Source organism: Camelus ferus, chromosome 23 (assembly GCF_009834535.1).
Source record: "Camelus ferus isolate YT-003-E chromosome 23, BCGSAC_Cfer_1.0, whole genome shotgun sequence".
Taxonomy (NCBI): Eukaryota; Metazoa; Chordata; class Mammalia; order Artiodactyla; family Camelidae; genus Camelus; species Camelus ferus.
The window spans coordinates 15,151,792-15,167,488 of record NC_045718.1 but is presented as its reverse complement, the minus strand read 5'-3'; the positions used below and the strand labels follow the sequence as shown (position 1 = coordinate 15,167,488).

Below are 15,697 nucleotides of genomic sequence, written 5' to 3'. Positions count from 1 at the left end.
ATCTGACTCCCCTCCCAGGCCTCCAAGTCAAGGGCAGCTCAAAAAACATAATTTGCCATTTCCAGACACTCATCCGTGTAAATGCCGCATTGTCTCCATTCGCCCCAGGGTCTCCTCTTTAGCCCCGTGTCTCAGTCTTGGGTTCCTTCTTCCTGTCCAAGGACAGGCGCTTGCTGAGGAATGCACAACTGATCAAACACAGTCTCGTCCCTGTGGGGTCATTAGGCCATTCTGCGGAACTCCACCTCTGCTGGGGACCAGCCTTCCCCAGCCACCACATCTGCTCGACGTTCTCCTGGCCGTCCTGGGGCAGGGTCCCTGGGGACAGGAGTGCTGGAGAGGATTCCTTGCTCAGGGTAATTCTCTTCCCTGATGAGGGGCCCACTCCCTGTCCTGATTTTTGTTAGGCCAGAGAGCTGCCTCTCACTCCCCACTGCCACGTCTATCTGACCACAGTGCTTCCTCAATGCTGCAGTATGGCCAGCCCCGGACCCTTTCTGCCAAGGGTGTCTGGGAGCCCTTAACCCCCTAGCTGCCCACTGTGGCTCCCAGCAGGATGGCACCTAGGCCGTTAGACAGGACAGACCTCCAAGCCCCATGTGGTCTTGTTTGATCCGTGGACCACTGTCTCAAAATCACTCTTGGGGGGAGCAGGGGGTTGTTAACAATGCAGATGCCCAGACTGGCACTCCAGACCAACTCAATAGTTCCAGGGTGTCCAGAAATCTGCATTTTTAAATGCACTCCCATGTGATTCGAATGCACAGTTAAGTTGGAAAACCATTGGTGTGACTTTCTTTTCCTCGTTTGTATTGATGCAGAACTCACACAGTGACGCGCACAGATCCTAAGCAGGCAACTTGGCGAATCTGTCCGCAGGGTATACCATCCCCCCCGTGTTGCCACAGCCCAGATCAAGACGCAGAACGCTTCCTGCCCCCCAGGAAGGCTCCCTCGTGGTTCCGACACTCAGTGGCACTGTTCAGAGTTCTAGCAACATACATGAGTTAGGCGATTTTTGAATTTCATGAGACTATTCAGCTTTTTTCCCTCAACACTATGTCAACGCTGACTACTTTTAAAGGCCCCAACAATTTATCCTCCATTCCCTGCACTTTAGCGAATCTCTCAAGATAGGTTGGTAGATACGACCCAATAAAAAAGGGAAAAAAGAAAACGGATTTTTCCAGGGCCTAACCCTAACTCTGCTCATTGCAGTCTCTTCCCTGCCCTCCCCTCCTTAGGCCTTGGAGGAATCGCGTTTAGTCGCCATCCTTCAAGCCTTAGTGCTGCAGGAGGCTCGGGGCCCATCACTGAGCTGCAGTCAAAGACCAGGGCTTGTCCCCCTGCCAGTCTCTCTGTCACAGCTGCTGGGGACACGCATTTGTTGTGTGTGGATTGCTAGAGTCCAGGCACATTCCAGACAAAATTGGCCAATTTAAGCTACAAATGAAAAGACAAATGAGATGGAAATTGCACAGAACAAGCCTACCTCTCATCAGTAGGTATCAGTCCTGACGTGCTGAGCTGTGCAGCCTGTTCAGGCCTTTCCCTGCAGCTGAGGTCAACAGGGCTTTCCCGGTGCCGGGGACCACTAGCTCCTTCGCACCCAGCCAGGAAGAGGAGCGGCCGAGGCTTTGAGTGGAAGCCAGCAAGGGTGTGGGGTCGGGGGTACGGGCACAGGACCCAAAGCAGATACGGATACAGGGCAACACAGAAAGAGGATTCTGTCATTCTAAAAAGAAAAAATATGTATACATATTTTGAGCATCTACTACATGCCAGGTCCCATGCTAGGTGTTCAGACTGTAAAGAAGGAGAAGACCTGCCCTCAAGGGGCTCCTGGCCCAGGGAAGAAAAGAGAAAGTGAGATGATGGTGACAGTGACAGAACAGGCAAGAAGACACATTTGTAGAAGGGAGGAGCTGCTGAAAGAGAGAAGTGGGGGTGGACAGGGGAGCTGGAGTTCAGCTCCCACCACTGGAGTGGAGGAGCGAGAACCCTATGGCCAGCCAAGGCCATTTCCCGACCAGGGATGTCCTGGAACCACAGGGACAAAGCCGGAGGAAGGAGCCGGGCCTGCCTGTGAGCCCTGGACCCGGAGGGGCCAGCCATCAGGACAGCCTGGAGAGGGAGCGTCACAGATGGCGTTACAGACATCAACTAACTGGTTCCTGGTAAAGTGTCAAGGGGTAGGGTGGACAGGGAGTGAGTTCACCAGTCCAGGGAATGGGGAGAACTAATAAGCAAGATATTTGGATGGTGGTTTATTTGCTGTTGTGTCAAGAGTCAGAGACCCAGGAGTTCTCAATCCCTGGGTCTCCACATTTTGCATTTTCTGAGTTGAGGGAGTTGCAGAGAGACAGGGCAAATTTGTTTTCACATGGGCCCAAGCTAACTACAATTTTAATAATAATAATAATAATAATAATTAATAATAATAATAATAGCAAACACTTATAAAGCACTTACCTCAAGTCAGACTGTTCTAAGCACTTAACAGGTATTAATTCTTTTGCATAGTAAATATGCAGGGGTGGGTGGGAAACTAATGAATTTCAAAGCCAAACACAAGTGACTTTGGAACAATACGTCTCCTTCTCCCCTCCGCACTCTGAAAGTTGATTATGAACTGCCGGCCGCTGGAAGAGCTCTGAGCCAACTCTCCCTCGCTTGGGTGAGTGTGAAGCAGAAGTCCTGAGGGCTGGAAGCAGTGCAGGAGTACTTGAATGATTCCAGATCTTAGGGCTCCAGACAGGCTCACCCTCTCCCTCCTCCATCTCTGAGCCAAAGTGCTTCAAGCCAGGCCCCATGCCAGGTGCTCAGGGAGGGAGGAGGCCCAGGAGACGTCCTGAAGGCTATGGCTGGTCATTAAGGTGAGTGTGGCCATCTCTCCAGGGACCGCTTCCTGTCCATTACCAGAGCCAGAATCCATGCGCACTCCACCACTGTGGATGTCTCTAAGCCCAACTGTCACCAGACAACTAGTTTCCATGGTGACACTATGGTACGCTAGACCCTTGACATTCTCAGGGGAGACATCATAGCCCTTCATGAATCCATGGATTACAGACTACCCTGTAATTTCCCCCATAAAATGCAGTGAAGTACAGCTGAGAAATGTAACGAGGCTGGCAATCGAGGGCAAATTCACCTACAGCTCAGCTTGCCTGGGGGTTTCCCTGACTCACTCTCAGCTCCTGCAAGTCAGCACTGTACACTATTTCATGCCAGACTGGGGTTGGTTGTTACAGTGGAAACCAGTTTATGATAAACCTGGAATGCCAAATGTCTGCTGCTTTTCAAATGACAGATAGCAGAGAGGGGCTTCGATAAACGTGGTGGACTGAACACATCCAGGTTTCTCTCTGCTGCCACACTGACACTGGGGAAAGGAGCAGACGAGGGGTGAGCCCACAAGGGTGAGGGAGTGGGGACCACAGTGGACCCGTGATGTCCGTGCAGCTTTGGAAGTTGAGGAGCTAACTGACTTGGCTTGCTAGAGAAACTAAAACCTAGCGATCCCACTGGAGAAGGAGTGGACATTGAGAAGTGGACAGATTCCTGCCATTGAACCACAGAAATCCTCAGAAATCAGTGACATCTAGAGATGGGATGTGGAGGATGCCAAAAACAGGAGAGTGAAACCACAGAGTGATTCTTCACCCTGTTTCACCACGGAGCTATCCCCACTTTAACAGCATCCTGGAGAGAACTTAATTTCGCTGGAGATGCAGGAGACTAAGATGCACTGGTTTGGGGATGTGGGTACAAGTGTGAGTGGAGATGAGACAATGTATTGAAAAATGGGGATTTGCCGAATGTTTGCAAGCCAAATGGGGGAGCCCCTTGCCCTTTTCCTCCTGTTGGCTCTAGGAATGCTGGTAACTGGGCAAATGGTGACATTTGGGGAACTCCACTGAAACCTCCCAGGGCGAGACCTCCCAGTACCAAGCTCCGCCCCTGCTCACAGAGCTCCCAGTCAGCTTCTAAATACCTCACCCATGAAAAAGAGCCATTGGTCAGGCACTACTAGATTTTTAAGGAAAGCGTCCAATAAAAAAAAAAAAAAAAAAGCATTAGCCAAAACAAACAGATTGAAGACAGTAAATACTATGCAAGGAGCAAAGGAAAACATAAAAACCACCACCACCACGATTGATATCTTCAAAGAGAGGAGAGAGGATTTTATGCCTACAGAACAAGAACAAGGAGCCTTTAAAAAAAAATTGAGGTATAATTCATATACCATAAAATTCTCCCATTAAAAATGTACAATTTAATGGTTTTTAGTAGATTCACAAGGTTGTGCAGCCATCACCAGTGATTCTAGAATGTTTTCATCATCCCCCAAAGAAACCCCATACCCATAAGCAGTTACTCTGCATCCTTTCTCCCCACCCATTGGCAACTACACATCTACTTTCTGTCTCTCTGCATCTCCCTATTCTGGGCATTTCATAAGTGGAATCAGGCAATTATATGACCTTTGTGTCTGGCTGCTTTTGCTTAGCATAATATTTTCAAGATTCATCCACATCGGAGCATGTATCAGTACTTCATTCCTTGTATGGCTGGATAACATTGCATGTGTCGTCAATATTGCATGCATGGATGATATGGCATGTGTGGATATTTCACATTTCATTTACCCACTTATCAGCTGATGGACATTTGGGTGATTTTTGTTTTTTAAGGAAAATGCAGAGAACGAGAATGGAACTCGTAGAAATTAAAAATATATTCCATTTCCTTGAATGAAAGTGATTACATACTTCCCAGATTGCAAGGATCCATTAGGTGCCCAGCACGATTAATGACAAAGGACCCTTGCAAAGACACATTTTGACATTTCAAAATGTCAAGGATTAAGTGAAGATTCTGCAAAGAAAAGACAGGCTTTAGGATAACAGCAGACTTCTTAATAGAACCCTGGAAGCAAGTAGATAATGGAAAAATGCCTTCAAACATTTGAGGGAAAATTTTTTCAATCTGAAATTATATTTTCAGTCAGTCTATCAATTCATTATGGAGATTAAAGGAAGACGTTTTCAAACATGCAAATTTTTAAGAAATTTACTTCTTTTTGAAAAGTAACTTGAGAATATGTGCCACCAAAACAAGAAAGAGGACATGAAACCCAGGCAGAGGGAAAAACAGATTTACCACCACAGGAAAAAGCCTGAAAGGACATACACCAAAATGTTAACAGTGGTCAGTTAGAGTTGGGAGGTCGAAAGGGAGGTCATTTAAATTTTCTCCATGTTTTTCTCATTTTTTGATAACAATGCTGTATGGTACCTAAGTAGTTACAGAGAGCCAGAGGCAGGAGAGAGGTACAGAGGAGAAAGAGGAAGGATGTGGCTCTCACCTCCATCACCTGCCGTTGCAGATACCCCTGTTGGCCACATCTCACAGCCCCTGGGGCCATATCGGACCTGTGTCCTTCTGTCTGCCCTGCTAGGCTAAGAGCTTCCCCAGGACAGAGCTGGGTCTTAGCTATCTTGTATATCCCTGGCAGAGAAAAGGCACAGAACCAATGCTTGAATAAACATACAGACAGAGAAAGGGAGGAGAAAAAAGAAAAATAGGAAAGAGCAGAAAACTCCCACCAAACATAAATCATAAAGTGAATGAGACCTGGGAGTAAGGATGCGGTCAAAGTTTCACAGACCTCCTGGTCTGGAAATCAGAGAGTTTGAAAGATCAAGGAAGGCAATCAGCCCTGGGCTTCCTTAACTAGGGGCCAGTGGAGCCAGCTCCTGGAGTAAACAATCCCTCAAACACAGAACTTCAGAGTTGAGACAGACCGGCAGTCATGTGGCCAGACTTTCATCTTGCAGATCAGATTCAGAAGCTCGGAATTCCAGTGAGTCCCTTCCTGCTCTGGGCCTCAGTTTCTTCCACTGAAAAATGAGGAAGGAAAACGCTGTGGCTGGGCTGGTGACTCCCAGCTCTAACCACCTGAGGCTCTTACAACATACATCCCAGGAGCCTGAGGACCAACAGTGCGGAGGCTGCCGAAGGCGCAGGCTCCCGGGTGAGGGGAAGGCTCCACCTCCCAGCAAGCTCTCTCCATCTGTGGAGGCAGCTTCTGAAATGGATGCAGGTGCAGGACAGCCTTGGGCCGGCTCTTTCTCCCCCAAGAGGTAGACACTGGCCTGGGACAGCAAGTGTGGACCCAGCCGCCTACTTCAGAATCACCTGCCTGGAAGCACATTCAATCTGCAGGTTTCTGGGCTCCACCCCCACGCCTGCAGAATCAGGGACTGGAGGAGTGGGAAGGGTACTTGTGTGTTAACAAACGCTGCAGGTGATTCCTGGGCGCACTCTGATTTGAGAAATGTTGGATTCAGGGGGCTGGGATTCGATTCAGGATGGGAGGTTCAGTGCTCACAATCGAAATAGCCACCATTTCTGCAGTACCTACTCCACGTGGAGCACTGTTTGACATCTCTAATCTTTACAACAACCACCCTGCGAAGTAGGTATTATTATTCTGATTGTACAGAAGAGAAAACTGAGACCCAGCACGATTAACTTGCCAGACATCACGCAGCTAACGAGATAAAGAGCCAGAATTTTAACTGGGTCTTTGCATGCCCACTGCACAACTTTGGCTTCCTGCTTAGGCCAACAGCTGCTGTTTACGTGCGTGCCTCCAGTGTTTGGAGGTGACCTGCTGCTCTGGGAGGGGGATGGGTTCGTGTAAAGGCGGGGCTACCGTGGGGGCGGAGCGGAAGGGCGTGAGGACCCCACAGTTTGTCTCTGCTTCTCCCTTTCCCTCTACCTCTCAGGCTTCTTCAGGCTCACAGGCTTGAAGCCGCCCGACCTCTGTCTTCCCTTCTTCCTAGCCTCCTATTGTCTCACTAATTAAAGGCGCCTTGAGTAATTCCCCCTGCTGCGAGCCGCTGGCGCTGCGCCAGCATCCCGCTGGGGACAGCAGCCGCGGGCGCCTGGTACCCGGGCGCCGAGGAGACACCTGGGCGCTGGCGTGGGACAGCTGGGGAAGGAGGCAGAGAGGGGCAGAGAGGACGTAGCCCAGGGACCGGACCGGAAAGGCAGAGGTAACTAAGCTCCGCAGCCAGGAGGAGAGGGTTCTGGAAGGAGCCCTGAGAATTCTCCCCAATGCTCCACCTCTGAGCAGGGACCTCGGAACCCACCCCTCAGCTGGGCAGATGGCAGGAAGTCAGGCAGCTGCAGTGCCTCCTCCTGGCAGCTAGGCTGGAAGCCCCTGGCACTGCTGGCTCCTGACCATCTGCACCTTCTGACCAGCTGTTTCCCCAGCCCCACCTCTCTGCCAACATTCCCCCCTCCTCCTACCCAGAACCCCCAGACCCTCAGTCTCTTCCTGCCTGAGGATCCCAAAGGGCAGAAGCCTGAGGCCAGGTGGCTGCCCTGAGGGGTGGTGAAGAGATGGCGGACCTGTCCAGAAGGCAGGGACTGCCTTGCCTCAGCTGGGTTCAAAGCCAATTCACCTGGGACTTCAAACAATTAATTTCCCCAATCTGCAAAACGATCAGCTTCAGAGGGAAAACAATTAGCCTGCTGCAAATTGTAATTGTCATCTCACTCCTGATTTTAATTTGGACTAATGAGGGCTAAGTGATTCGGGCTCCCTCCCCTCCCACTGCCCCATGGCCCTGGGTCCTCACCTGCCAGCGGGCATTTATCGCTGGGCTGCCCGTTTTGCACCAGAGGCTGAGGGAGGCCTGGGGTCTGGCATGGGGCAGGGTTGGGCTGAGCAGGGGCTGGCAGGAGGGAGGCAGGAAGAGAGCACCTGGGGCCCACAGGGGAGCTGCCTGTTTACAAGGCTCCTAGGCAATCAAAGTTTTATTGAACGGAATTGACTACCAGCTCCATCCTCTGTCACAGCCAGTTACCTCTGGTGGCGCGGTCCCTGGGGACCCAGCTTCCAGGAGCAACTGCCTACCTCCCTTGGTCCAGGCGCCTCTGCCCTGCCTTGCTCTTCCCCACCCACTGCCTGCTCTCCTGTGGTGAGGCTGCGATTCCGTGCAGCTGGGAGAGGGATCCAGTGCCCGCCATCTGCTGCTCATGGGGGCTGCTGTGGGTGACTTTGCATCATTTAGCCTAAGCCCGCTTCTGCTAAACAAACCAAGGCCTGGAGCAGGGACTTGCTCAAGGTCACACAGGGGGCCGGCCTCAGGAGGAGGAACACACCGCCCATCATCATGCTTCTTATGGCTTACTTGTCTCTCCTCTCCTTGGGTGCTGCTTTGCGCTCTTGCTCATGGCTCCGCCCCCAGCACAGTGCCTGGCATCCTCAAGGATGCAGGACAGGAGGCACCGATAAAGTCTGGAGTCTGCCACGCCCCTCCCCCCACTTAGCCTCATTTCCGGTTAGGCTGGTTTGATTCATTCATTCACATGTTACATTCATTCATTCATCACTGCAGCTGTGTGCTGGGAACCATGTGAGGTGCCGGGATACAAAGACAAATAAGACCCATTCCTGCCCTTCAGGACCTCACAGCTCGTGGTTTTCATGTGTGGAGCTGTTCAGACCTGGGTCCTCAACCCCCAGTAGGTCACTATTTAGTGGGAACTGACCCTAATCCAGCAGGTAAGGGTATGGACGCTGGCTCCTGCCCCCGCTGTGGTGTGACCCTGAGCTCCCCCACGTTGTTAAGTTGCTGCTGCTTGAGGAGTTCTGTTTGGAAGCAGGAATTCTGAGTTCTTACCCTAGCTTTGCCATTGGCTCTCTCGGTGTCCTTCACGAATCCCTTCCTCCTTCCTGAAGCCAGGGTCTTGGGGCTCCGGTGCCTCCCTCGCTACCTTTTATGACTCCGGCAGAAGCTCACCCCGCTGCACGCTGGTGGCAGCGCCGTGGCTGGTGGCAGGCCGTGTCTGGGCAGGAGCTGCCGGGGTCCGGGCTGCCCCCACCACGGAGTAACCTGAAGTCTGGAGCCTCCCATTCCTCGTAGGTAAAGCAGGGCTGGTGGTGAGCAACGGCGTGCTTGGAGGCCAGGCAGGTGACATGTTTGCACAGCAGCGGGCGGGCGTGGAGCGCCCCACGGGACCCCTTGAACAAAACCCGCCTTGCCGCACAAGAGGCATTGTTGGTTTACCCTGGTGGGCGCCACTGCATCTTGGGTGCAATCCTTCAGTTTGGGGGGACCACTGCCCAGAGGCACGTGGGGATGTGGAAAGCACATGGAACTAGTTGAGAAGGGATTTCCTCGCTGATCCACAGCTTCCTGGACCACTGGATTGAGTCCTCTCCCAGGCTTCCATTCGGGCAGGCTGCTGGGCCGGTAAGCTTTATCCCCCAGGGAGGGCATCCTGGGGAGAGGCCACAGCTTCACCCGGGTCCCGCCCAGGCCCCTCTGTCACCGCCTCCTGAGGGAGGCACAGGTGGTGGCTCCTTTCCAGTGTTCTCTGCATTTTCCCGGTTGTCTGCCCCCTACCTGGACCCAGCTCCAGCCCTGTACTGTTTCCCCACTGTTCTTCTTGCCTTTGGTGGTTTTAGCTGGGACACCTGCCTGCGTTCCTTCCCTCCCTCCCGCAACACCCTGCCACATCTCCCTCCTCGGCCTGACCTGAGGGAAGGGCTTGGGGAAGTTGGGTCCACAGCCTCAGTACCCCTTGCCCTTCAAGGGCACTTAGAGCTCATCACTGTATGTCTCCTCACTAAAGAAGAGAAAACAGTGTGGCTGGTTCCTCATCTCAGGACAGCCTTCCCGCAGCCCCTGCTGCGGCAGTGTGACCCGTCTCCCGCCATCTTGGGCTTAGTAAGTCCTAACCAGTTTTTGTCATACCCTCAATAGCTAGGGCCTTCTTTTAATAATTGTGCCTTTTTAAAAACATTTTTTATTGAGTTATAGTCATTTTACAATGTGTCAATTTCCAGTGTAGAATTTATACACACAATTTTTATTTATTCACAATTTTTCAGTTATACATAAACATACATATATTCATTGTCACATTCTTTTTCACCGTGAACTACCACAAGATCTTGTATATATTTCCCTGTGCTATACAGTATAATCTTGTTCTCTATTCTACATATGCCTGTCAGTATCTACAAATTTTGAACTCCCAGTCTGTCCCTACCCACCTCCCCTCCCCCTTGGCAACCACAAGTTTGTATTCTACGTCTATGAGTCTGTTTCTGTTTTGTATTTATGTTTTTGTTTTTGTTTTTTTTTAGATTCCACATATGAGCGATCTCATATGGTATTTTTCTTTCTCTTTCTGGCTTACTTCACTTAGAATGACATTCTCCAGGAACATCCATGTTACTGCAAGTGGTGTTATGTTGTCATTTTTATGGCTGAATAGTATTCCATTGTATAAATATACCACATCTTCTTTATCCAGTCATCTGTCAATGGACATTTAGGCTGTTTCCATGTCTTGGCTATTGTAAATAGTGCTGCTATGAACATTGGGGTGCAGGTGTCTTTTTGAAGTAGGGTTCCTTCTGGATATATGCCCAGGAGCAGGTAATGGTTGTACCTTTTAATGCTTCCCTCCTGTCTCACCCTGTCTTTAAGGCCTTGGAGTTCAGGGTCAGAGAGAGAAACCGTCAACCCCCAGCCAGACTTGGTCAGAGGCCTGGAGGACTGGCTAACACTGTAAGTCTTCAGATTGCTGTCAACACCATTTTCCTGCCTTGGTCCCCCTGGTCATCCCGACCTTCATCCCTACCCTGCACTCGCCTGTAGCACTAGGAGACTCGGGAGAGAAGAAGGGCTGGTTGCTGGCAGCAGCGGGAGCCCAGACAGCTCTGTAAGAAGGGTATTTATTTCCCCAGGGGTTAGGCAATGCTGTGATGCTCCTGGGTAAAGGCTTTAAGGCCATCTCCACATTCTCTAGACACTTTACGATCAGAGCACTTTGAGTTCCTCAGCTGGCCATAGCCCCAGGCTTCACACACTGAGGGTGAGGGGGCTTCAGCACCACTCCCAGTGGTTCCAAATCCCAGCCCAGAGGGCAGTGGTGCCTGCCTTAGGCACAGGTGCATCGCGTCACCCTAGGAGGTCAGAAGCACCAGCACTGCACCTCTGCCCTTCAGGCCACTACTGCCGCTTGCCCCTCATAAAGATTCAGGTGGGAAAACCAGAGCACACAGAAGTCAGGTAATTCAGACAAAGGGTCATATAGCTTTGGGGAGGATTCAGAAGTCATCTGAATGAATCCCTTCATTTTACACTTGAGAAAACCAAGGTCTACAAATGGGTAACAGTTTCCCGGATTCTCACAGACAGCCGGGAAAGCTCAGCGTGCAGCTACCTAGTGATGAGGCCAGGAGCTCCTTCTGTCCTGGCTCCTAGGAATGGGGCTCACATCTTCCACGTATCACTTTATTTAATCCTCACAACAACCTCACAAGAACTCACTCCCATAATGTCACATTTCACAAGATGAGGAAACTGAGACTTGAAGAGCTTAAGTGACTCAACCAAGAGTCCTTGAGGAAGTGGTGGAGGTGGGGTTTGAATTTTTCTGATCCGGTCTGTGCTAATGCTGTTCAACAGAAGTATAATGCAAACCACGTGGGTGGTTTTAATATTCGGGTAGCCCCATTAAAAAGGTAAAAAGAAAGAGGTGAAATTAATAATATTATTTAACCCAATAATATATCACCCAAATTATCATTTTAAAATGTCATCAGTATAACACATTTATTAATGAGATATTTTGCATTCTTTTTGCACATTAAACCTTCACAAGCTGATGTGCATTTGCGTGTACAGCACATCTCCGTTTGGACCGGCCACATTTCAGATGCTCCGTGCTCTCTTACGGGGCTACCATGTTGGACAGTGCAGGCCTCTGTGCTCACCGCTGCTCCTTTCTGCTGAGTCACAGAGTGACTTAGCATGGAAATCAGAGCCAGCTCCCTGGCCTCTGCTGCCCCGGACTTCCTCCTGTTCTCAGGCTGCAACCCTCCTCTTCCTTTAGGCTCTTTCAAGATTGTCTCTTCCTCCCTCCCCTCTCTCCTTAGCTCTCTCCTGGAGGACTCGTTGTCAGACAAGAAACCTTTAAACAGGTGAGACAAAGGTGACAAATATGCCTCATTTACATTCAGGTTCTATCTGGCTTTTTTGGCTCTGTTGAATGGCACCTCTATCAAAACATCTCATTTGGAAATGTCAGTGTGGCTTTTGATAAGTCATCAGTCACCCTGATGGCGGCTGACAGGCGGGGAACCGTGTGCTGGTATCTAATACACTGTGGAACAGGTCTTTTGCAATTGCGTACTATTTTATTTATTCAACGTGGCATGAAATCTCTCTTGAAGGAAAGAAACTATTAACCCTGCCACACCAGGCTCCTTGAGGCCTTCTTTTCTCTTTAATTTTCCAGCCTCTTTTTTTTTTTTTTTTTTTTTTTTTGCCTCCTTGCTCTATTTCTACCTGGAGTCAGAATCTTCTGGTCACTGCAGGCTCCCTGGCACCGTCCTCTCCCGCTCCAGCAAGAGTCAAGCCAGCCGCCCACCTGGCACCCATACAGGAGCTGTAAAAGCTGCTGGCAGCTGCTGCAGGGCCCTGGCTTTGGATCCAGGTGCTGAGGTTGCCTGTGAACCTCACCTGGGCCTGAAACAGCTCCCTGCACCAGGAAAGCCAGCCTTCTTCATAGCCATTGTTTATTCCTTGGTGTGATTGCTGGTCCCCCCTCTCTCCCCCTCTCTCCTTCTGGCCCTCCCCCAGCTCCCACAGTTCCCCAGTCCCCTCCGGGCTGTGCTGCTCCTGAAGGCACCTTCAATCCCTGTACCTACAATCCCTGTTTTCTCTCAATTTCAATGGAAACAAGAGTAGATTTTTGAAAAGGAGCTTTCACTAAAAATTTAAGAAAAACAGTTACAACAGCAGAATGCAAAAAGCATAGAAATAAGCCCCAAGATTTTTTTGGATCACCTATTTCTGATCAACAATAAAGGCTCTCACATCCCTGAGATGGGTTGGTTCAGTCCAAGCAGCCTGGTTCCCAGCTCCTTCCCCTCATTTCACCCCTGTGTCTGGAGTCCCCCTCTGTCCTCTCCGTGGAGGGCTTCCTCCCCTGCTCCCCACGCTTCCTCCTCACCCTTTTGGGGTTGAGGCTTTGACCAAGTAGTGCAAGGAACCAAACATGGTGGGATAGACGTGTGGGCTGGCTGAAGGCCCCTGGGCTGGGAATTGCTGTGCTGAAAGAGGCTTTCCTCACCGGTCCCCGGAGATGGTGATGCCTGCTCAGAGGCTTGCCTTATGAACCTAAGCCCCAGCGTGAACCCCTCAGACCCGCCTCCAGCCATGTGGGAGGAGAGGCTGTCCAAAGCGCCTTTGACAAGCATCCTCCATCCGTTCTCTCTGTCTCCGTCATTGGTGAAGGAGAAATACCACACACACGCGCACATGCATACACTCAGTTTTTCAGCGTGGGCCTTTCCCCATTCCTGTTGCCTCTGGGTGCTGTGTTATGACTTCTGCAGAAGACAGCATCTTGAGAAGAACTCTTGTTCTAGAGTGGACCGACCTGGCTCCAGCTGCAGCTCTGTGCAACTTCCCTGCATGGACCCGGGCAAGTGAGTCACCACTGAGCCTCAGTGTCCTGATCTGTGAAATGAGTTAAGGACGCCAGCCTCACAGAGCTTGCCCTAATGCTGCCAGTGGTCATGACGGTTGATTCCCTTCCATACCCTCTTCCTATCAGTCTCCTCTCCCGGTGCAGGGACAAGGTGGACAAGGCCCTGGCTTCGAGTAGGCAAGTGCAGAATCCAGTGGTATGAGCACACCAGCCTAATTGTCACCCGCCTACTCATCCAGTCTAGACACAGCGGTAGGCCTACTCCAGCAGGACCCAAGCTAGATACCCCTTGATGGGGTCTGCCCCCTTTACAGGAAGCCTCCTATTAAGGGGAACCCCACTGCCAGCCATGGAAAATCACACTTGTTCTTTTACCCCAACCCATGTTTATTGCGCACCAACCACGTGCCAGACCCCATGCACAGTGGCGGGAAGCCGGGACGGAGCAGGCCAGCCCCTGCTCTGGAGACCCTCAAGCCAGTCCGTGCTATGGGAGCAAGAAAGGGGAGGACAGGAGTCACTAAGGAGATGACAACTGAGCTGGCACTGGAGGACGATTAAGAGCTCCACAGGCAGAGAATGGAAGGACATTCCAGCGCAAGTTCAAAGGCCTGCAGGCACAAAAGAGAACAGCCCGTTCCCAGAGGAGGGGAGGGCCTGGAGAGGTGGGCGGGAATGGGATGGGGGGTCGGGTCTGCCCTTTGACCAAAGAGAGCCAGTGGCCTCTCCCATCACCGTGAGAGAGATGGAGTGGAGAGACTGCAATGATCCAGATGGAAAGCCCAGATGGCATTATGGGATGTCGGGAAAGAGCACTGAAGCCCCCCCACTCCCACCCCTCGGTGAGCCATGAAGGATTAGGAGATTCTGATCAGTGTAGGCGGAAGTGGCTTCTGACTGCCATTCACGCATTACCAAGCAGCCGTTCCCCACAGGGCCCCTTTTCTCTGATGTTGCCGTAGTGCAGCAGATGGGTGTAAGTGTACATGTCCCTACCTATGCCTGCTGGGAAAGAACTCATTTACTGCGCGCCTGCTCTATGCCAACACTATGCCAGCTTCTCTGTCAGTATTACGTCATTGAATCCTCAAGATAACCCTGTGAGGTGTTATTCCCATTTTACAGATATAGGAACTGACACTCAGAGAGGTGAAGTCATTTGTTCAAGGTCACACAGCTAGTAAGAGGCAGAAGCAGGATTTGAACTCAAGTTTTTTATATTCTAAAAGCTTTGTTCTCTGCACTCTGCTGGGCAGAGCATTTGGTTCCCAGCCTCCTGAACCTGATTTCCTTCTAGCCCCTGAGGTTCTGGAGGAATTTATATGACATTGATGCTGCCCTCATCATTAGCAGGCTGTCACTGGGGTGACAGAGAACAGTAGATAGGGAGCTGTCAGGATAGGAGAAATGAGGGGATGAGGAAGGCACTTCATCACCGCCTCTAGATTCATGGCGGCCACAGCTCTGCCTGGCGAAAGGCTCTCTGTCATGGTTCTGCTTCAGTTGTGTCCCCAGACTCACCCCAGCCCCCCTTCTTCAAGCAGGTGGAATCCAGGCCTCAGAGTCCACTGCTGGTTTCTGAAAGATGAAGAGACCCTTATGGAAAGGGACCAACCCTCCATCTTCAAATGACCAAGGAATAGAGCAGGTCTCCTTGTTATCTGGGGGCCAGAGACCCTGCTGTGATGCAAGCTACGACGGTCTCTCCAGAGTCACATCCCCAAACACAAATGCTCACACTCACACATGCGCATGCACACACACAAACACGCTGGCATACAGTTACAGGGGTTTTCCAGGCTTTCGGTTCACCTGTAGTCTTTCTCTCTGGAGATGCCGGGGGACTATGTTTATGATAAACACAGCCGCTGACTGTGTTTACCCTTCTGACCCCTTCCTTGTCTGGCAGCTCCTGGAGAAAGCAAAGGAAGTGTAACTCGGATCCAGTAATTGCTTTTCAAGAGTGTGTTTGGGGAGGTTGAGGCCACACAAGAGCTTGGGCTTTTCTGTCTATTTAAATTGCTTAAGGTCCTTCATGTCCATCAGGGTGTGGGTGGGCTGCCTGGACAATCAGGATTGGGCTCTGTGTCTAAAAACCTGTCAGTCTCCGAGCCACTCAGGATGCTGGCTCTCAGAACGCTGGGAGCTCCCTTCCTTGTGCTGA

General features: G+C 51.0%; 1 protein-coding gene across 4 annotated transcripts in view; it reads left to right on the top strand.

The window, feature by feature from the left end:
* LRRN2 (leucine rich repeat neuronal 2) overlaps nucleotides 1–15,697 on the top strand; it is a 60,421-nt gene that overhangs the window by 22,614 nt on the left and 22,110 nt on the right. The window contains exons 2-3 of one of the 4 annotated variants that reach the window (XM_032466990.1): nucleotides 10,521–10,601; nucleotides 11,975–12,019. The exons of 2 other annotated variants lie outside the window; for them this stretch is intronic. The gene's annotated coding sequence lies outside the window, so the exon portion shown is untranslated. The remainder of the gene's footprint in view (nucleotides 1–10,520; nucleotides 10,602–11,974; nucleotides 12,020–15,697) is intronic. One more of the 4 variants, XM_032466991.1, reaches the window with a different exon arrangement.